Here is a 21,508-nt window from a genome sequence, read left to right on the forward strand (position 1 = left end):
AAAACCATTAAAAAACGTCTAATGAACAGTTTATCTTTACATCTCTGCTGACGTTGTTGTTAGCGGAAAATACAGCAACGACTCAGAATGCAAGAAAACAACAACAAAGAAAGGTCAACCGAACGAGTGTGCTACAAGGATGAGAGAGAGAGAGAGAGAGAGAGAGAGAGAGAGAGAGAGAGAGAGAGAGAGAGAGAGAGAATAACGTAGCACCGTTTCACGGGACGGTAACAAAAGAAGAGGAAGAAGAAAGAGAATAAGAAGAGACAGACAGATACATAGATTGGAAAAAAAAAGAATAGCAAGAAATTGTAGATACATAGATAAGACAGACACATATAGACGCAACACAGGAAGCAAGAACCGTTTATTAATATCAAGACAAAAGCAAAACAAAAAAGCCAACCCCTGATAACCACAAGCAAAAAAAAAAAAAAAAAAAAAAAAATAAATAAATAAATAAATAAATAAATAAATAAATAAAAAGATAAAGACAGACGGATATAGACGTAACAGAGGAAGCAAGAGACGTTTATTAATATCAAGACTAAAAACAAAACACAACAAAGCCAACCACAAGCAAGAAAATAAAAAGAACAAGACTAAGCAATATAAAAACCACGATAAATTCAGCCACAATGTTACAAGGCCACAAGCACAGCGAGGAGACGATAAGATAGGCTATACTCACTTGTTTTAGATCGTAGCTACAGAGACGCGATTAGATACTCCGACCAGAAAGAGGAAGAGGAGGCTGAGGAGGTGCAATTCGACAAGGAGAGAGGGAGAGGGAAGTAAAGAGAAGGAGGAAGGGAAAGAGAAGTATCAACCAAGGACAAAGATCGTACGTTACTTGAAGGCCTCACGTTGTCCGCTAGTCACTCAAAAAAACATATATCTTACTTAACAAAAGCCTTCCCACTGCTATCACTTTATATATCTAGCAGAATACACATTAAAGTCAACAAGCGGAGGTCGTGGGGCGCAGCGGCTTGCACAGGAGACAGCAGAAATTCGGGAGATGAAGAGGTGGAGGAGGACGAAGAGGAGAATATGGAGGAGGAGGAGGAGAAAGAGGAGGAAGGAGAGAAGAGAGAAGAGGAGGAAGAGGTGTGATGGGTGGTAGTGGAGGCCGTCTCTCGCATATTAACTCGTTTTCGCAAAGGTCTACACTCGTTAGTCAGAATCTCAAGTTTTCTCTCAGTGAGGACTTCGAGTAAGGAGTTCGTAGGTGGCCGACCCCGCGGAGATGCTCTTGTGCCGGCGGGGAAAGGGACCGGACTGAGCAAGGTGGCACTGGGTGGGCTGGCTTGGCAGTGGCACCGTGTGAGAGGAGGAGGTGGAGGAGGGGAGAAGAGGAGGAAGGGAGGTGGAGGCAACGTTGTCAGATTGTCGTACTCCGCTTCCTGTTTGCCGATTTCCGACCCCAAAAATGCCTCCTCGACCTCAACAACTGCCTTCAAATATAGTTATCGTTAAAATGGTTAATTATTGGTGTTTTTTTGGCAATAGCTATGGCTCAGGTACCGGTAAATATGATGTCCGTGTACGATAATCTGGTAACGTTGGTGAGAGGAGGAAGAGGAGGAAGAGATGGAGGCAAGCTGATTCAGTTGCCATATTTCACAATCATATGATACTCCCACCGCGCTACGCTTCACCCTAACCCTAAAACGTTTCCTGGAGCCCCCCAACGTTCATTCCCAACCACCCTCTCCTCCCTAAACCCCCAAATAGCATCAATGTTCATTATAATAGCGGCAAGTGTGCATGGTAGAGGTTTATTTGCCGGTTAAACCATACGAGAGTTCGCCGTCACCAAGCTCCCATCCGTCTGCGTCTCTGTTGTCATCCTCACCGCGTCTCCTCTCTCTCACTCCATGACCTCTAAAGTGTTATCTCCGCCTTGCACGCCGCCTTCTCCTGCCTCCACGGGGGTCTCACGGCTCAAGGAACATCTAAACTATCCCCTGGCAGGACATACGTGGGAGGGGAAAGTGTAGCAGAGGATTTATAAGGGGAAAAAAAAGGAAGCGGCGAATCTGACTTGCGTTGGCGGCGTGTTGTGGAAAATTCCTCCTCGTTGACGTCACGCAGCACACCTCCACGCCCGGCCAATCACCGCCTGCCTCACCCTCCCGCTAGCCAATCAGCGCGCATCTCCCGGCTCCACCGACCAATAGGAGCGTGGTGTGTACCGTGGCCTTTTCCCCCGCGAGTTTCAAGAGGCAAAACTTTCTTCCGTATTGCAAGAGGCTGAGGCACCGCTATGCAACCTTGTGTGTGTGTGTGTGTGTGTGTGTGTGTGTGTGTGCTACCAGGCGTATGTGCAGATGTGTGTGTGCGTGTGTGTGTTTAGGGCTATCCCGGTTATGTAACAGGTAAAAAACAGAGAAGTAGAAGAAATAGAAATAGAAAACAAAAGTAGAAGACGATGAAGAAAGAAAACCAGAATAGAAGGGCGTTTGCCAGTGACATAAACCCCTGTGTGTGTGTGTGTGTGTGTGTGTACAGGGCATCAGCACCACCCAGTCTTGGCAGCGGGACAAGACAAGACGGGACGGGAGAAAATATTTAATAATGACCAACGTTGCTGCCATGCCTTCGTTTCCGCGTGGCTTGGTCAGCTTGCCGGTGCTTTCCCTTTCCCTGAAGCTGGAGTTCTTGCGCGGGTGATTCACAGTTCCATGACCCCACCACGCACCACCACGCATTGCTGACTCGACCCCGTTGCAGCAGTCAGGAGTCAGCACCCATTTACATTGACTCATTCAACCCCCGCCCACCTGGTTTTCTTTCTTCTTCATCGTCTACTTCTGTTCTTCTTTTTATATTTCTACTTCTCTCTGTTTTTACCTGTTACACAGCCGGGATAGCCCTAAAGTAAGCACCCGCCCACACACTCACCCATTGTTACAGCAGTCAGCAAGCATACCTCCTACACACAGATTGACTCACTCCTCCTTCCCTTTAAAACAGTAGCACACACTCACACACGTTACAAGAATCAGCACCCACACACTGACTCACTCTCCCCTCCCTAGAAGCAGTTAGCACCCACCCACACTCTACACTAGTCTCAACAGCACCCACCCCCAGGATTCAGCACCCAACACACCCACGGTCAGCACCAGTTCCTGAAGTCATCACCCACCTATAATACACTTAGCACCGTTAGTCAGCACCCACCCACACTCACCCCCGTTACACCAATCAGTAGTCAGCACCCACTCATCTCTCGGCACTAGTCAGAACTCACTCACATTGACTCCCGTTATAAGGCAGGACCCACCCACACACACCGTTATAGAAGTCACCACCAACCCTTTCCTCAGCATCAGTCTCAGAAGTAGCAACATCGTCCACCCAGTTATATATATCCTTAGTTGTATAATCACACTCTGTACTGCCTGGGGGTTGGGATGGCATGCTCCTCCCTTCTTTGTTGTTTACTTGCAACAATATACTATCAATCAATCAAAATAGTTCCTCGTTTTTATATTTGTGAAGCTCTTCTAGATAGCCCACTATAGAACTACCTTTATTATTATTATTATTACTATTATTATTATTATTATTATTATGTAAGGGGGCATTATATTCAGCTCTCTCTTGTTAATGTTACTGATACTGATGTTTTTGCTGTCGTTGGGGGACTCGTTCTTACACACACACACACACACACACAGAGGCAACAGGCAGGTATAGTTCCCATGCGTCATACACTTGCCAAAGGAGTAAAAATCAGTAGCCCCCTCGCCCCCCATACCCCCCCCCTCTCTCTCTCTCTCTCTCTCTCTCAGCCCGCCTTTGATATTATCGGGAAGGAAGATGAGCCGAGCATAACGTTTTTTTTCGTTTATTTTTATTTTACGGAAATGCGACGCCGCTCCTCCTCCGGCTTCTTCCCACACCTCTCTCTCTCTCTCTCTCTCTCTCTCTCTCAAGGACGTGGACCCCATGACACCAAGGTCGAGAGAAAGGGCGGGGCTGTGTGTGTGTGTGTGTGTGTGTGTGTGTGTGTGTGTGTGTGTGTACACGACCATGGAAATTTAACATGATGCGCTGGTTATTACTCCTTCATTTTAGAGAGAGAGAGATAGAGAGAGAGAGAGAGAGAGAGAGAGAGAGGGGGGGGGAGGGGTCCTTGAGTCACACATGAATGCACTTTTATTTTTTTTCACTTCCTGCTCTGAATAAAAACAAGATCTTAACTAGCTATACCTGTTTCTTGTTTGTTTGTTTGTTTGTTTATAAAGAACAAATGTCAAACCTGTCTATAAAGTTTCCACGAGGATCAAATTTGTTAGTTTTCTATTTCCTTTTTTGTTTTTTTTACAGGAGGGGAGGGAGGGAGTCTCTCTCTCTCTCTCTCTCTCTCTCTCTCTCTCTCTCTCTCTCTCTCTCTCTCCTTCCATCCTTCTTTACTTCTCCTCTTTGCTCTTTTCTTTCTCCCTGTTTTCCTTCTTTCCTTCCTTCATAACAAATAATTCATGCTCCACACACACACACACACACACCTTTCATCTGGGCAGCAGTAATTAACATTCACTGCCCATTAGGTGAGCACAGGTGTTAGGTACAGGTAAAGAGAGTAATCAACGGGAGTGACCCATAAAGTGAAGGGATGAGGAAGGGGAGGAGGAAGATGATGGCCAGGAAAGGAAGAAGATAAAAAAAGAGAAAGAGAAGAGGAGGAGGAGGAGGATGGAAGGAAGGAAAGGAGGAAGATGATGGTTAGGAAAGGAAGAAAATAAGAAAATAGAAAGAGAAGGAAGAGGAGGAGGAGGATGGAGTAGAAAGGAAGGTAGGAAGAGGAGGAGGGGAGGAGGTTGATGATGGTTAGGAAAAGAAGAAAATAAGAAAAGAGAAAGAGGAGGAGGAGGAGGAGAATGGAGTGGGAAGGAAGAAAGAGGAATTCATAAAGGGAAGGGATGAAGAAGAGGAGGAGGAAGATGAAAAGAAAAAATAAAAAGAAGGAGGAGGAGGAGGAGGAAGTGGAAAGGAAGGTAGAGAGAGGAATTCATTAAGAGAAGGGATGAAGAAGGAGAGGAATAAGAAAGACTGGAAGAAGACTTGGAAGACGAAGTAATAGTAAACAAGTAAAAAAAATAAAGTTTGGAATTAAGGACAGAGAAGGGGAGAAAAAAAAGAGGAAGAGGAAAAGAAAATATATATATGTGAAAGGAGGACTGGAGTAAAAAAAATGTAGGAAGAAAGGAAAAATAGATGAAATGCAAATAAGGGGATGAGGGCAAAGAGGAAAAGATAGAGAATAAGGAAAAAAAGAGGACTAGAAAAAAAAAAAGTATGAAGGAAGTTAGGGATAGAAATGCAGGAAAAACAAACAAAAAACAACGCATAAGACAAAAAAAGTATCAAAGGGTTAAGGAACAGAGATACAGAGAATGAGAAAGAAAGAATTAACGAGGAAGAAATTGAAAAAGGATAGAAGTGAAGAAAAAGGACTTAGGAATGAGAAGAAAGGAAGGTGAAAGAAGTTAAATAAAGATAAAGGTGTGAGGAGGTGAAATAAAGGTGTTGAGCGTAAGAGGGGGGGGGGGGGTGAGGGGAGTGAAGGGAAGAGGGGGAGGGGGGGGGAGAATGGGGTACTGCATTGCTGGCATGGGCACAGAACTGGCACTTGTGTAACTCTCTCTCTCTCTCTCTCTCTCTCTCTGCATCTTGTTACCGGTTATATCTCCCTCTTTCCCCATCATCTTCCACCCCCCCCTCTCTCTCTCTCTCCCTTATCTTTCTCACTTTCCTTCGTACCGTCCTTATCATGTCTCTGTCCTCCCTCCATTCTCTCTCTCTCTCTCTCTCCAACTAATTTTGTAACTTTTCTTCATTCCCCTTCTCTCCCCTTTCCTTTCCCATCCACTCTCCTCCCCTCCCCTTCTCTCCCCACCTCAGCAATAACACACACACTGCCAAATTGGGGAGTCCAATGACAGCCTCCCCAACAACCTCTCCGCCTCCCCTTCACCCCAATCCCCTCTCCTCCCTAACCCCTTACTCTTCACCCAATCCCCCTTCTCCTCAATTCCCCATCCTCTCCCCACTCACCCAGCTCGTCAAATCTGGTTGCATCACTGTACTCCCCCTTCCTCCCCACCACAACCAACTCAGCCACTCACCTCCCCCCGAATCCGCTATCCTCACCCATCCCCACAACACACACATTACTGCCATTCCCCCCTTCCCCTTTACCTCCCCTCCCCTCCTCCCCACTACCTGCCTCCCCCCAACACGTCAGCTGCTTGTGTTAGGAAAGTATAATTAGGTTGTTATGTTGCTGTTTGTTATTACTATAATTGTTATCATTATTATCATCATTTATTATCATTATTATTATCATTATTACTTTTTCTCATCTACAACCCTTTCTCTTATTACTACTGCCACCAAAATAAAAATAGTAGTAGTAGTAGTAGCAATAGTAGTTGTAGTAATGATAATAATAATAATAATAATAATAATAATAATAATAATAATAATAATGACGAAAGGAAAGTCCGGCCACAAACGAAAAAAAAAAGTACTTCATTAGGGAAACATTGCAAGGAAAAAAAAAAGAAAAAGAAAAAAATGGAAAGATAAAAAAAAATATACTAATGACCAAAATGATACTGAAGCACATAATGAGACCAAGACGCTCTCTCTCTCTCTCTCTCTCAGTAAGCCATCTCAAGGGTCCTTTCGTGGGTCAAGTAGGTCTCTCTCTCTCTCTCTCTCTCTCAAACACATATATCTCTCTCTATTTCCATGTCACACTTAATCTTCCTTAAATTTCCTCCCTCTCTCTCTCTCTCTCTCTCTCTCTGACCTCATTTACCTCCCGTGCAAACATTTTCCTCAATTTCCTCTCCTAATACCTTCCCTCCCACCTCTCTCTCTCTCTCTCTCTCTCGTTAAGTAAAAGAGAGGGATAATCTGTCTTTTCTTTCCCCCTCATTTCTCCTTTTCCTCCTCCTCCTCTTCAACCTCCCTTCATTTCTTCCCTTCCCTTCCATTTCCTTCTTTCCTCTTATTTCACTTTTCATCCTCCATTTATCATTCTCATTCTTTTACTTCATCTCTCTTCTTCTTATCTCTTATCTTCTTTTCCATCTTCCCTCTCCCTTCTTTTTTCCGTTCCTTGTTATCTCTTTCCATCTTCTCTTTCATCTTCACTCCTCTCTCTCTCTCTCTTCCTATTCCCTTGACATCCATTCTTTCCTTCATTTACTCTTTTCCTCCTCCTTCTCTTTCTTCCCTTCCCTTCTATTTAATTTTTCTCGTTCCTTTCCTTCTTTTTTTCTATTTTGTATCTCTCCATTTTTTCTTCTTCCTTCTAATCTTTTCCTCCATCTTCCCTCTTTCTTCTCTCCTTTCCCTGTCCTCTTTCACCTCTCCTTCAGACTTTTTTTTCTCCTATTTCCCAAAACATCCATTCCTTCTTCCATTTACTCCAATCATCCCCATCTTCTCTCTTTGCTCTCACTTCATCACTGCCTTCCTCAGTTCCCATCATTCCCCTTCACTTCCCATTCCTCCAACGACATGTCTCACTTTCGTATCATCTCATTGCATTCCCCAGACCTCCCTTTCCCCTCACTCCTCCTCCTCTGCTTCCCCTCTCCCTATCACCCCCTTCCCCTCACTCCTCCTCCTCCTCTGCTTCCCCTTTCTTCAAACAAACCGTATTTTTTCCACCCTACTTTTTTTTTCAGCCTTCCTCTCCTCTCTCTCTTCGTTCCTTCCTCCCCTTCTCCACACTTCCCTTCCCCTTTCTTCAAACAAACCGATTATTGCACCTTCCTTTCATTTTTTTTCTCATAGTCTTCCTTTCATTCATTCTTCCTCCTTCCCAACGTTATTCTTCCCATTTCCTTTTCTTTAATAAAAAAAAAGCGTATATTTCACTTTTTCTTTCAGTCTTCCTTCCTTATTTTCATTTTCTTCTCATTCCTTTCATTCGTTCTTCCTTCTTCCCAACGTTACTCTTCCCCTTTCCTTTTCTTAAAATATAAAAACAAACGTATAGTTAACCTTTCTTTTTTTCATAGTCTTCCTTCTTTACTTTCATTCATTCTTCCACTCCTTCTTTTCTCCCCTTCACTTCCCCTTCTCAAACAAAAGAGTTAAGCCCTTCACCTTTGAAAGAAGAGTACATGGTAAGAAGGTCCTCCTCCTCCACCTCCTTCCTTCCCCTGATCTTCCTTTCTTAACTTTTTTTTTATTTCTTGTCTCATCTTTTATCTTCCTCTTATTTATCCCCTTTTTTTCTTATTTCTTTTCGTTCATTCAATACTGCCTCCTCCTCCTCTCCCATTTTCTATCTTCCCCTCTCTTCTTCTTCCTTCCCTTATCTCTCTCTCCCCTTCTTTATTTTCCTCTATTTCCTATTCATGTATTTTAATTTTGTTTTCCCAGTTTTATTCTCTTCCTATATTTATCAGTCTTCCTCCTCCTCCTCTTTTCCATCTCTCGCCTCTCCTTTCTTTATTATCTCTCCTCTCTCCCCTCTTCGTTTCCCCTCAGAAGTTTTCACCCCCGGGCAACGGAAGGAGATAATGAAGGTGGTAGAAGTAGAAGTAGAAGTAAAAGTAGTAGTAGTGGTAGTTGTAGCAGTAGTAGTAGTAGTAGTAATAGTAGTAGTAGTAGTAGTAGTAGTAGTAGTAGTAGTAGTAGTAGTAGTAGTAGTAGTAGTAGTAGTAGTAATAGTAATAGTAGTAGTAGTAGTAGTAGTTGTTGTTGTTGTTGTTGTTAGATAAAGACACAAAGAGAGAGAGAGAGAGAGAGAGAGAGAGAGAGAGAGAGAGAGAGAGAGAGAGAGAAAGCCCTAAATATATATTGATATCTACCCAGTGAGACATTTTCTTATCATGAACGTCAAATAAACAAGAGGGAAAAAAAGAGGAAAAAAAAGAGAAAAAAAAGGAGAGGAAGAGGAAAAGTAGGTGGAAGAGGAAGAGTAGGAAAAGTAGGTAGACGAGATCAATAAACAACGAAGAAAAAATATTAAAAAAACGTTATGATAAAAAAAACAACAACTAAAGATGAATAACCAGACGAAAAAAACAAACTAATCAAAACAAAACAAAAATCAATAACGAGGAAAATATAAATAAAAATACGTTAAAATAAAGAAAAATGGATAACACGAAAATAAAACAAAACCAAAACATAAAAAAATCCAATCAAAAAAACAAACAACAAAGAAAACAAAGAAAACATTTACGTTGACCTCAATACCTTTACAACAGAAAGGTGGAGGAAAAGGAAGAAGAAGAGGCGGAGGAAAAGGAGGAGGAAGAGGACCTGGATCGGGCAGGATAAATTAAAGGTCAGTCTAAGTGGCCGCCATTTGTATCTATTTAAACACACACACACACACACACACACACACACACACCAAAATATATAATCACAAGACTGCAAAAATAACTACAGCAAATTATCGCTCCAATCTGTAATAACAATACTTGATAAACACGTAGTAGTAGTAATAGTTGTAGTAGTAATAGTAGTAGTAGTAGTAGTAGTTAAGAGATAGTAAGGGTAACAGGAAAAAATAATTACAACAGCACCAATAGTAGTAGTAGTAGTAGTTGTAGTAGTAGTAGTAGTAGTAAAAGTAGTATTAGCAGTGGCAGAATAGTAATGACAGTAGTAGTAGTAGTATACGCGCGTCACACAATCGATCATTTGGCAGTCTTCAGAATCGATGTCATGCACGTGGGCCAAATTACCTGAGAGATCACCTGTCCGGGGGAGGGGGAGGGGGAGAGGAAAGGAAGGGGGAGAGGGGTCGATGGTGAGCTATTCTAAGGGGAAATGGGTTGTGTGTGAGGGTGGAGGAGGAGGCGGAGGAGGATATGAAGGAGTGCATTTGAAAGAGTAAGAAAAAAGGTGGATTGGAGAGGGAATGAAAAGACAGAAAAAGGAAAGGGGAAGGAATGAAAAGGAAGATAAGAGATGGAAGGGTAGGGAGAGGAAGGGGAGAGTATGGAAAGAGGAGGGGAAGAGAAGGGGGGAAGGGAAATGAAAAGAAGGGGATGGAAGGGAAGAGAAAGGGATGGAAAGGGGATGGATAGGAAAAGAAGGGAAAGAAAGAAAACTAAAGAAATAAAAGAATAAATAGAAGAGAAGAACAATAATGGAAGGGATTACAAGTCACGGAAGGAGATAGAAGTAAGACAATAATAATAATAATAATAATAATAATAATAATAATAATAATAATAATAATAATAATAATAATAACAACAACAACAACAACAACAACAACAACAATGGCACTGCAGTAAAAATTGCAATAGAAAAAGCTGAAAAAGTAAGAAAGAAGTGAAATGGGAAAGGAAGGCGAAAATACATGGAAAGAAAGAAAGGAGAGGGATGGGAGGGAGGGAGGGAGGGAGGGAGGGAGGAGGAAGCAAGGGAGGTAAGAGGGGGAGGAGGAGGAGGAGGAAGGGGCAGAGTGATGAATGTCTAAGAGTGAATGGAGCCAGGGAGGAGAGGAGGAGGAGGGGGCGGGTGGAGAAGGGGGGAGGAGGGAGGGGGTGGAGAAGGGGGGAGGAGGAGGGAGGGGGTGGAGAAGGGGGAAGGAGGAGGATGGGGGGGAGGAGGAGGAGGAAAGAAATGGGAATGGAGGAGCTAAGACGAAGAAGGTATACAAGAGGAGGAAGGATAACAAGGAGGAGGAGGAGGAGGAGGATAAAAAGGCTGAGAAATGAGAACAGAGAAGAGGAAGAAGACAACACGAACAGGAAAGCGAAGGAGGAAGAAGAAAAGGAAGACGAAGAGGAGGAGGAGGGTCAGTGATGGATATTTAACAAAATAATAAATAAGAAACACGGCTTCCTGAAACTGACGTGTGTGTGTGTGTGTGTGTGTGTGTGTGTGTGTCCTAAAATAGCAAGGTAGGTGTTCACTGGATGCGAGAACACTGATAAAGAGGAAGGGAGAGAAAAGGAAAACAAAAGTGAGGAAAAGAATGAAGAAAAGGAAGAAAACTAAAAGAAAAATGAAAATGAAAAAAAAAAGAAAATAGAAAGAAAATGGGAATGAAAGAAGAAAACAAAAGAAAATTAAAGAAAATGGGAAGGAAAGGAGAAAACTAAAAAGAAAATGGATATGAAAGAAGAAAACAAAAGAAAAAAAGAAAGACAAAAATAGATGAAGAAAAAAAAAATACGAAGAAAAAACAAAAAAATAAAAAATGGCGTAAAACAATAAAAAAAAATACAAAAGAGAAAGACAGAAAAATAAATGCAAGGATGATAACAGTAAACAAATAAATAAATAAACGCGTGACTACTTGAGTAAACAAATATTGAAGAACCAGACGTAGTAGGGAGGAGGCGGAGGAGGAGGAGGAGGAGCGGGAGGAGGAAGAAGAGGAAGAGGAGGAAGAAAGGCTGAGGCGTAGTTAGAAGCTGGTTTGAAGCGGAGAGGAAAAGGATAAAGAATAGATGAACAGGGCATGGCAGGAAAAGGGGAAAGGAAGAGAGGAAAGGAAGAGGGGAAAGGAAGAGAGGAAGAGGGGAAAGGAAGAAAAGGAAGAGAGGAAAAGGGGAGAAGGAAGAGAAGGAAGAGGGGAAAAGGGGAAAGGAAGATAGGAAGAGGGGAAAGGAAGAGAGGAAGAGGGGAAAGGAAGAGAGGAAAAGAAGAAAAGGCAGAGGAAGAGGGGAAAGGAAGAAAAGAAACAGAGGAAAGGAAGAAAAGAAGAGATCAGAGGAATGGAAGAGGAAGGGTGAGGTAAGGGGAGGAGAGAGGAGGAAAGGGAGGGAAAGGGAAAGAAAGAAAGCCCAAAAGGTGAAAAGGAAGGAATGAGAAGAAATGAGGAAAGGGAAGAAAAAGAAATGGAGGGAAATAAAAGAAGGAAGGACGAGAAAGAAAAGGAAAAAGTAAGCGAGAAGGGAAGACAAAGGGGGAGGGAGGGCGAGGAAGAAAAAGGGAAGAGGAGTAAAAAGAATTGGAAGAAAAGAGGAAAGAAAGAAAAGTATGAATGGGAAAGGAAAAGAGAGGGGTAATGAGGAAGGAAATAAGGAGATGAAAAAGAAAAGGAAAGAAATGCGAGGTATGACAAAGGGAAGGGTATGAATGGAAAAGGAAAAGAGAGGGATAATGGGGAAGGAAAGAGGAAGAAAGAAAGGAGAGGAAAAAGAAAAGTGAGGAAGAAATGGAATGAAGAAACGGAAGGAGAAGAAAACGATATGATGAAAATAGGACAGGGAGGAAAGAAAGGAAAGAGGAAGAAGAATAAGGAAAGATATTAAAAGTATAACACCAAAGAACAAAGGAGTGGGAAAGGAGGAAGGGAGAGGAGGGGAAGAGGAGGAAGGAAAAGGAGGGGAGGGGAAGAGGGGGGAAGGGGGGCGAGGGGAGTTCTTGTTTTCTCCAATTCCTACCGGATAAAACACCTCTTACTGGTTCACACAGGTCTCTCTCTCTCTCTCTCTCTCTCTCTCTCTCTCTCTCTCTCTCTCTCTCTCTCAAGCGCAACCCTCAAACTGCATCGAGATATATGACTACTGAATGTGTGTGTGTGTGTGTGTGTGTGTGTGTGTGTGTGTTTGCTGGGTTTACCGATACGCACATAGAGAAAACGTGTGTGTGTGTGTGTGTGTGTGTGTGTGTGTGTGTGATTTGGGTCAGCTCGGAGGAAGGAAAGGCGGAAAAATTTGTCACGAAGGATGGAAGTAGAGGGAAAAAGGAAAACAATAAGGACGAAGTAAAGAGCGAAGGAGAGAAGGAATGAAGAATGAAGAAAGGGAAATAAAGAGGAATGGAGGGAATGAAAGAGGAGATGGAAAGAAGGAAGAAAACAGGGAATTACGGAAGAATGAAAGGAGTAGGAAATTAAATGAAGAGATGAAGGGAAAGAAGGAAGAAATGAAAACAGGAGGAAGAAAGAGAGAAAGAAACAATGTACAGAAAAAAAAAAAGTAACTGGAAGAGGAAGAGGAAGTAAAATAGAAATGAAGAAGGTAGAAGAGGAGAATTAGATTAAGAGGAGGAAGAGGAGGAAGAAGAAGGAAAATGGAGACAAAAAGAAAGAAGGAAAAATCAAATCAATGCATGACTGAGAAGAGAGTCGGAAGGAATAAAGGAGATAGACGGAAGGAAGAGGAAGAGAAGGAGGGATAAAAATGGAGGTAATAGGACCAGATACCACCGAGAGAGAGAGAGAGAGAGGGAGAGAGAGAGAGAGAGAGAGAGAGAGAGAGGGCTGCAGGGTCATTCCAGCTAAAATAAGAAGGAAAAAAAAAGGAGGGAAAAAATTGGCAAAACTCAGATTGAAGTTAGACCTTGAGGTGACCCTGTTGCGTCCCCCTTCAAGATGTGGTGGTCATACACACACACACACACACACACACACACACACACACACACACACACACACAACGTAATTCACTGTAGGATGTATATATTGAAAGGAAGGAAAGAAAAGGAAGAGGAAAGGAAAATAAAGAGGAAATATTGAATGGGAAACCAGAAAACCTACACACACACACACACACACACACACACACAACGTAATTCACTATAGGATGTAAATATTGAAAGGAAGGAAAGAAAAGGAAGAGGAAAGGAAAATAAAGAGGAAACATTGAATGGGAAACCAGAAAACCTACACACACACACACACACACACACACACACACACACACACACACACAACGTAATTCACAATAGGATGTAAATATTGAGAGAAAGGAAAGAAAAGGAAGAGGAAAGGAAAATAAAGAGGAAACATTGAATGGGAAACCAAAAAACCTACACACACACACACACACACACAACGTAATTCACTGTAGGATGTATATATTGAAAGGAAGGAAAGAAAAGGAAGAGGAAAGGAAAATAAAGAGGAAACATTGAATGGGAAACCAGAAAACCTACACACACACACACACACACACACACACACACACACACAACGTAATTCACTATAGGATGTAAATATTGAGAGAAAGGAAAGAAAAGGAAGAGGAAAGGAAAATAAAGAGGAAACATTGAATGGGAAACCAAAAAACCTACACACACACACACACACACACACACACACACACACACACACACACGCAACGTAATTCCCTATAGGATGTATATATTGAAAGGGAGGAAAGAAAAGGAAGAGGAGAAAGCAAAATAAAGAGGAAACATTGAATGGGAAACCAGAAAACCTACACACACACACAACGTAATTCACAATAGGATGTAAATATTGAGAGAAAGGAAGAGAGACAAGAAAGGAAAAAAATAAAGAAAAAACAAGATCATTGAACAGGAAACCAGAACACACACACACACACACACACACACACACACACACACACACACACACACACACAGGCAGATGGAGGGCAAATAAACGAAGATAAGGACACGAGGAAAAAGAATAAAAGATAAAAAAGAAAATGCAAAATAAATGAGAAAAAATACAAGAGAATTAGAAGCAAAAGCAGAAAAGAAAAATAGAAAAAAGAATAAAAAAGATTAAAAGAAAAACTAAAGGACAAAGGAAACGAATACAAAGGGTAAAAAGAAAAGGAAAAGGCAAGAAAATATATACAAAATAGAAAACTGAAAAATATAGAAAATGAGAAAAGAAAAAATCAGAAGACATGGCAAAAAGAAATAAAACTAAGGGAGAAAATGAAAAGGAAAAGAAAGATAAGAAGGGAAAGGAAAGGGAAGACACTTAAGGGGAAGATGACAGGCTAAGGGAGGCAGAGGCGAATCGAGGCTTGAAGACCTAGGTTACTCACTCTACCTATAACCTTTAACCTTTAGAACAGACTACCTCTCACAAGATTATCATTATCATCATTATTATCATTATCATTATTATTATCACTGTGAGCGTAAATGAAAGAATAAGACGAGGAAGTAGTGAAAGAAGAAGAACAAATAGCGGAGACTTAAATGAAAAGTGTGTAGGTTTATGAAAAATGGAACAAAAAAGGAAGTATCGAAAAAGGGAGAATCAACAACGGGGACTTTAATAAAAACGCGTATGAGAAACTGTGAACGAAACGATAAAACGAGCAAGTATTGAAAATGGGAAAGCAAATAACGGAGACTTCAATAAAAGGAAGAAACAGAAAACAAGTGTAAATAAATAAATAAATAAATAAATAAATTAAAAAAAGCGAGTAACCATAAAGAGGAGATTAAAGAACGGAGACTTAAACAAAACATCGAAAGCGAGAGAGTGTGTGTGTGTGTGTGTGTGTGTGTGTGTGTGAGAGAGAGAGAGAGAGAGAGAGAGAGAGAGAGAGAGAGAGAGAGAGAGAGAGAGAGAGAGAGAGAGAGAGAGAGAGAGAGAGAGAGAGAGAGAGAGTGTGAATCGAATAATGAACAAAAGAACGAGAAAAAGAACAATAACAATGCAAAGAACAAGAATAAAATGAAAAGTGGACAAGCCGAAGGAATAGAAGGGGAATAGAAGAGAAAAAAAGGGGGTTATACGGAGAGAGAGAGAGAGAGAGAGAGAGAGAGAGAGAGAGAGAGAGAGAGAGAGAGAGAGAGAGGAAAACTAACAATTATTAACAAAAGTATTAGGCAACTTTAGCAATGACGATAGAGGTGGTGGTTGTGGTGGAGGTGGGGAAGCAGTGCGCCTTTACTACGAGCTTGAGAGGCCAGTGACCCTGCATCCTGGAGCCGCAGCGGGGACGTGAGCAGTGCGTGTGTATCGGCCGCTATGCACGTGGAAGAAGGGAAGGGAGAGAGAGGGGGAGAGGGGAGGCTGAAGGGGATGTGTTGAGAAGGAAAGAAAGGAAGGTGGATGGATGAGGGGAGGTTGAATGGTGGTGATGTGTATGGAAATGGTTTAAAAGGGTGCTGACTGACTGATTGACTGGATGACTGACTGACTGGGTGACTACTACTAACTGAATAACTGGCTGTGACTGACTGACTGGGTGATTACCTGACTAACTGACTGATCGACTGACTGACTTGCTGACTTACTGATTGGTTGACTGACTAACTGGCTGACTGACTAATTAACTGATTAATTGACCTACTGACCTACTTATTGGCTGACTGTTGAGTGATTAGCTGACTGACGGACTGATTCTCTCTCTCTCTCTCTCTCGCCCGACTTTCTTACCCATAATTAAGAAAAGTTTCAGGTGATGGATGGCTATTAAATATTCCCTAATCTCTCTCTCTCTCTCTCAAAGAATATAGTAAACAATTATATTATATTGACTAGATTAGTGTATATGTATCAATAGTAAGAAAATAATAATAATAATAAGAAGAAGAAGATGAAGAGGAAGAAAAGAAGAAAAAAACAAGAGCAAGAACGAGAACAACTAGAAAGAAATGGACAAGAACGAAGAAAAAAAAAGGCATAAGAAGAAAAAGGGAATGAAAAAAGTAAAACCCCACTACTAATAAAAATAAATAAAATACACCATTCACATCATCATCATCATTAATATAACCACCACGCATTAAAGGAAAGTCTTAAAACATTTTCCTCCCAAGAATATTAAGTCCTGCATAAGACTATTCCTTCCCTCCCTTCTTCTCACGTGCTAGAAGGCCGAAAAAATAACACCTTCATCCATTTTCCCTCAATTTTCCTTTACTAATGGAGCAAAAACGGTGTAATGGCCTTTTTGTGTGTGTGTGCGCGGGGGGGGGGGGGGGGGGAGGGGGGGGGGCCTTGTCTAAGTTTAGGTATTCATTAAACTGTCTCTCCACAACAAGCAATAAAATAAAATAAATAAAGACGATGGTGATAATGGTAATGATGATGATGATGATAATAATAGTGGTAACATTTTATTTTTCCTCACTAAAATGCACCTTCTCCCCTCCCTCCCTCCCTCCTCCTCCTCCTCCTCCCTTCCTTCGTGTCCCAAATGGTCATCCTCATCCTGGTTTATATTGAGTCTCCTCCTCCTCCTCCTCTTCTTCTTCCACCATCATCACCTCTTCCTCCTCCTCCTAGTCTCCTTTCTTCCTCTGTTTTCTTCAACTTTGCAAATTATTCCTTTTATTTTTAACTCCTCTTTTCCATCGCCACACACACACACACACACACACACACACACACACACACACACACACACACACGTCACCTGTCACGCTTAACTAATGAGCTCGTCCAGTATACACCTGTTTGTGCTACCTGAGTTTACCTGTGCTTAATCAATATAGTGTTGCCATAGAACATTACAGGCAAATATGATGATGTTGATGATGAGTGATGGCAAGAGAGGTAAGTATAACAGTAGATAATAAAGGTAAAGTAAATGATAAAGGTAATGTAATAAAGGATAACATAGATAATAAAGGTGAGGATGGCAGAGATAAGAAAAGCACGATAATGATGATAACAATGATGATGACAATGATAACTAATAGCAACAAAAGTAAAATGATAACGAAGGCAATGAGTGATAACGATGAACACTGAAATGGTAATAATGGCAGTGATAACAATGACAACTAATAACAACAAAAGTATGATGATAATAAAGACGATGATGATGATGATGATGACAGTGACGATGAAAAGAACAACGAAGGTAAATATGATGATGAACGTGATAAATACAATGATAAAAATGATGATAATGAAAATGAATGATAGTAATAACGATGAAAACAAATGACAAGAAAGGTAGTATGATGATGAGTTATAAAAATGATGAAAATAATGATAATGAAGATGGATAATGATAATAAATAAAGATGAAAATAAATAATGAAGACAGTGATGACGAGAAAGGTAGTATGATGATGAGTTATAAAAATGATGAAAATGATGATAATGAAGATGGATAATGATAATAAATAAAGATGAAAATAAATAATGAAGATAGTGATGACGAGAAAGTTAGTATGATGATGAGCTAAAAAAAAATTATGATTATGAAAATGAATAATGACAGTAATAAATAATGATGAAAATAAATAATGAAGATAGTGATGACGAGAAAGGCAGCGTGATGATGATGATGAAAATGATGACAATGATTAAGGTGATAAGGCGGCAATAAAAAAAATAATAAATAACACTAACAAAATCACGATGAAAATGAAGATAATAAATAACACTGCTGATAACAATGATGATGACTGATGACAATATAAACGTAAGTGGGTGCATTAAGTGTGTCAGGAGCACATCAACGGAGGCAGGTGAGAGCCATTAGGCCATTAGACACTATGTTAACTGCCGGCGGTGGCTCATTAGGGCGAAGCTAACGAGGGACACTCACGCAGGTAAGCACAGGTATGAAGACAGGTAGGTAAGCAGACAGGTAGGTAGGTAGGACTTTCACTCACTCATAAATAATAGAATAAGACAGAATAGAAAGATGAAAGATAGATAAAAGATGGAAAGGAAATGAAGATAGGTGAAATATTTATGGAAAGGAAGACAATAACGACAAAGACAGAAGAGAAAGGAGAAGAAAGAACGACAACGACAACAAAGAAGACAGGAGAAAAGAAGAGAAAGAAGAAAGAATAAGACAATGACGACAAAGAAGGCAGAGGAAAAGAAGAGAAAGAAGAGAAGAAGACAATGACAACAAAGAAGACAGGAGAAAAGAAGAGAAGAAAGAAGACAACGACAAAGAAGGCAGAAGAAAAGAAGAGAAGAAAAAAAGAGAAGAAAGAAAACGAAAACGATGACAAAGAAGGCAGAAGAAAAGAGAAAGAAGAAAGAAAAGAAAGGAGAAAACAACAACAAAGAAGACAGATGAGAAAGAAGAAGAGAAGAAAGAAGATAACAACGACAAAGAAGGCAGAAGAAAAGAAGAGAAGGAAGAAGAAAAAGAAGAAGAGATAATTAGACACGCAAACAGACACTTACAGACAGACAGGTAGGCAGGAAGTCCCTCTCACACATTCATACATATAAACAACAGAATACGAAGAGATAATAAACAAAAGTAAATGAAAGAAAGGAAGATAACGATAACAAAAGGAGAAAGAAAAAAAAGAAAGAAGGAAATTAATATTCATCGACTAATATCGCGTTGTAAGTAGCTGAAGGAAAGGGAAGGGATAGGAAGGGAAGATAAAGGAAGGGAAGAGAAAGGAAGGGATAGGAAGGGAAGAGAAAGGAAGGGAAGAGAAAGGAAGGGATAGGAAGGGAAGGGAAGGAAATGGAAGATAAGGAAAGACTACTACCATCGTTACTATTATTATTTCAACCTTCATTACTTTATTTGCTTTTTACCACACTTATTAAAACTTATTGCACTTATGTACTTTTTTTTACGCTTTTACTTGCCTCTATTACTTTTTATTACTTTTACTTCGACCATTATTTTCAACAGTGGGATTCGATGCAATTTACATCCCGCCATTAATACCGAGTTTCAGGCTGACGAAGGCTTGCCATTAGAACGTCAAAGTGTGTCAGCGAGGCTTTTTTTGTGTCTGTGTGCGTGTGTTCCAGTTTCTCGCGAGCACGCACACACGCACACACAGACGGTCACCTTCAAAACACAAAACCCACACGCCTACACACCTATGACGTAACACACACACACACACACACACACACGATCGTTATCTATTCTTTTTATCCGACAGATGGGACACACACACACACACACACCATTGTTTCTGAGCAGAGCAAATACTGGTTAAAACTGGCAAGAGAGAGAGAGAGAGAGAGAGAGAGAGAGAGAGAGAGAGAGAGAGAGAGAGAGAGAGAGAGAGAGAGAGGGGGGGGGGGGGACGGATGAAGGTGAAGGTGGTGGGAAGAGATTGGGGGGACAACAGTGAGTGTGGGTGGTGGGGAGATAAAGGAGGTCAAACTGTCTTACAAGGGAATGGGGGAGAAGGGAAATGTTGAGGAAGGGGTATGAAGGGCAAGGTTGCGAAATGGGTGGGGAGGGGAGGGAGAAGATGATAGGGGAGGAGGGGAGGGGGGAGATGATAGAGGAGGAGGGAGGAGAGCAATGCTTTAGATAGGAAGAAAGAATTAGGGAAGAGGAAATTAAGAAGTAGTAGATAGGGAGGATGGAGGGAAGAGAAGAAAAGCAATGTGGAGCAAAGATGGTGTAAGAAGGTAAGGGAAGGGAAGGGAAGGGATAGGAAGATATAGGAAGGGAAGGGATAGAAAGATATAGGAAGGGAAGGGATAGGAAGATATAGGAAGGAAAGAGAAGGGAAGAGAAGGGAAGGGAAAGGAAGGGAAGGGAAAGGAAGAGGTGGAAGGTAAGGCCAAGGAAAATGGAAAGTAAAAGTATGAGGAAGGAAAAACAGAAAAAAAAAATCAAATGAGATGGAGATGGGCAGAGAGAGAGAGAGAGAGAGAGAGAGAGAGAGAGCGAGAGGCGGGCATGGGTAGCAACTAAGCAACGTCGGACGGGCAAGGGAGGAGGAGGAGGAGGAGGTGGAGGGGGGGGGGGACTCAGCTATCACCCTTAGCAACTCAATGGACACGCCTTTTACGTAACACCTCCTCCCCCTCCCCTCCCCTCCATCCCCCTCTCTCTCTCCCCAACCGCTCACTCATCTCTTCCCTTCAATCTTTTCACCTCACATCATTTACTCTCCCCTATTTTTACTTTTCCAATGCTTCCTCTTTCCCTCCCCTCTTCTCATCTCCCCAGCCTCTCTCTAGTCTCTTCCCCTTCATCTTTTTACTTCTCATTTCCTTTACTCTTCCCTGTTTTTACCTCCTCAAACCCTTTCTCTTCCCCTACACTTCCCTTTTCCCTCTTCTCCCCTTCCTTTCTCTCCGGTGATCCTCCCCACACTACTTTTCTTCCCCTCCCTTTCTCTCTTCTCCCCCAACCCCTCACTCCTTCCCATCCCACTCCTCCCCAGCAACAGACACTACTCCCCATCTTACCCTACACTACTTTCTCTTTCACTTCACTCCCCTTCTCTATTCCCTACAAACCTTCGCTCACTTCTCATCTCCACCCCTCCCCCAACAACACATCCCAGCCCACTGCACTCCTCACTCTCCCTCCTCTTCTTTCCTATCGAACCTCTACCTCCCCTTCTCACTCTATACTCATTCCCCATCCCCTTCCTCCCATATATATGCTTTTATTTTATGGAACATTGACCTTTGAATCACTTTTATAGGTTACCGTGCCAGCGCCAACCCTGAACCAAGGAAAAAAAGAAAAAAATCAGAACACGTCAATACCACCATAGAAAAAGCTCCCTGCCTCATGTAACCCGACCGACACTGTTATTAAATGAGTGTCCCATAGGTATATACTTTTTTTTGTCATGCAGGTGAACTGTACAACTGACTTAATTATAATAAATACTAACTCGTGTAACTCAACAAAGAAACTGATATTAAATGAGTATCCGATAGGTAATTTACTTCGATGCAGGTGAACTGGATGACTAACTTAATTATAATAAAGATATTAACTCATGTATCTCGACAAAGACACTGATATCGCATGAGTGTTCTATAGGTAAGGTAATTATGTCATCCAGGTGTTTTTACCATTGGGAGGGAGAATGAGTAGAGTGACGGGGGGAGGTAGAGGTTTGATAG

General features: G+C 41.5%; 1 protein-coding gene across 8 annotated transcripts in view; it reads right to left on the reverse strand.

Moving 5' to 3' along the window:
• The window catches only part of LOC127008257 (mitochondrial uncoupling protein 4-like), a 64,004-nt gene that overhangs the window by 37,029 nt on the left and 5,467 nt on the right, over nt 1-21,508 (reverse strand). Inside the window, exon 1 of one of the 8 annotated variants that reach the window (XM_050880019.1) lies at nt 692-1,308. The exons of 6 other annotated variants lie outside the window; for them this stretch is intronic. The gene's annotated coding sequence lies outside the window, so the exon portion shown is untranslated. Of the gene's footprint in view, nt 1-691; nt 1,309-21,508 lie in introns of those variants that run through there. One more of the 8 variants, XM_050880022.1, reaches the window with a different exon arrangement.

Source organism: Eriocheir sinensis, chromosome 37, assembly GCF_024679095.1.
Source record: "Eriocheir sinensis breed Jianghai 21 chromosome 37, ASM2467909v1, whole genome shotgun sequence".
Lineage (NCBI taxonomy): Eukaryota > Metazoa > Arthropoda > Malacostraca > Decapoda > Varunidae > Eriocheir > Eriocheir sinensis.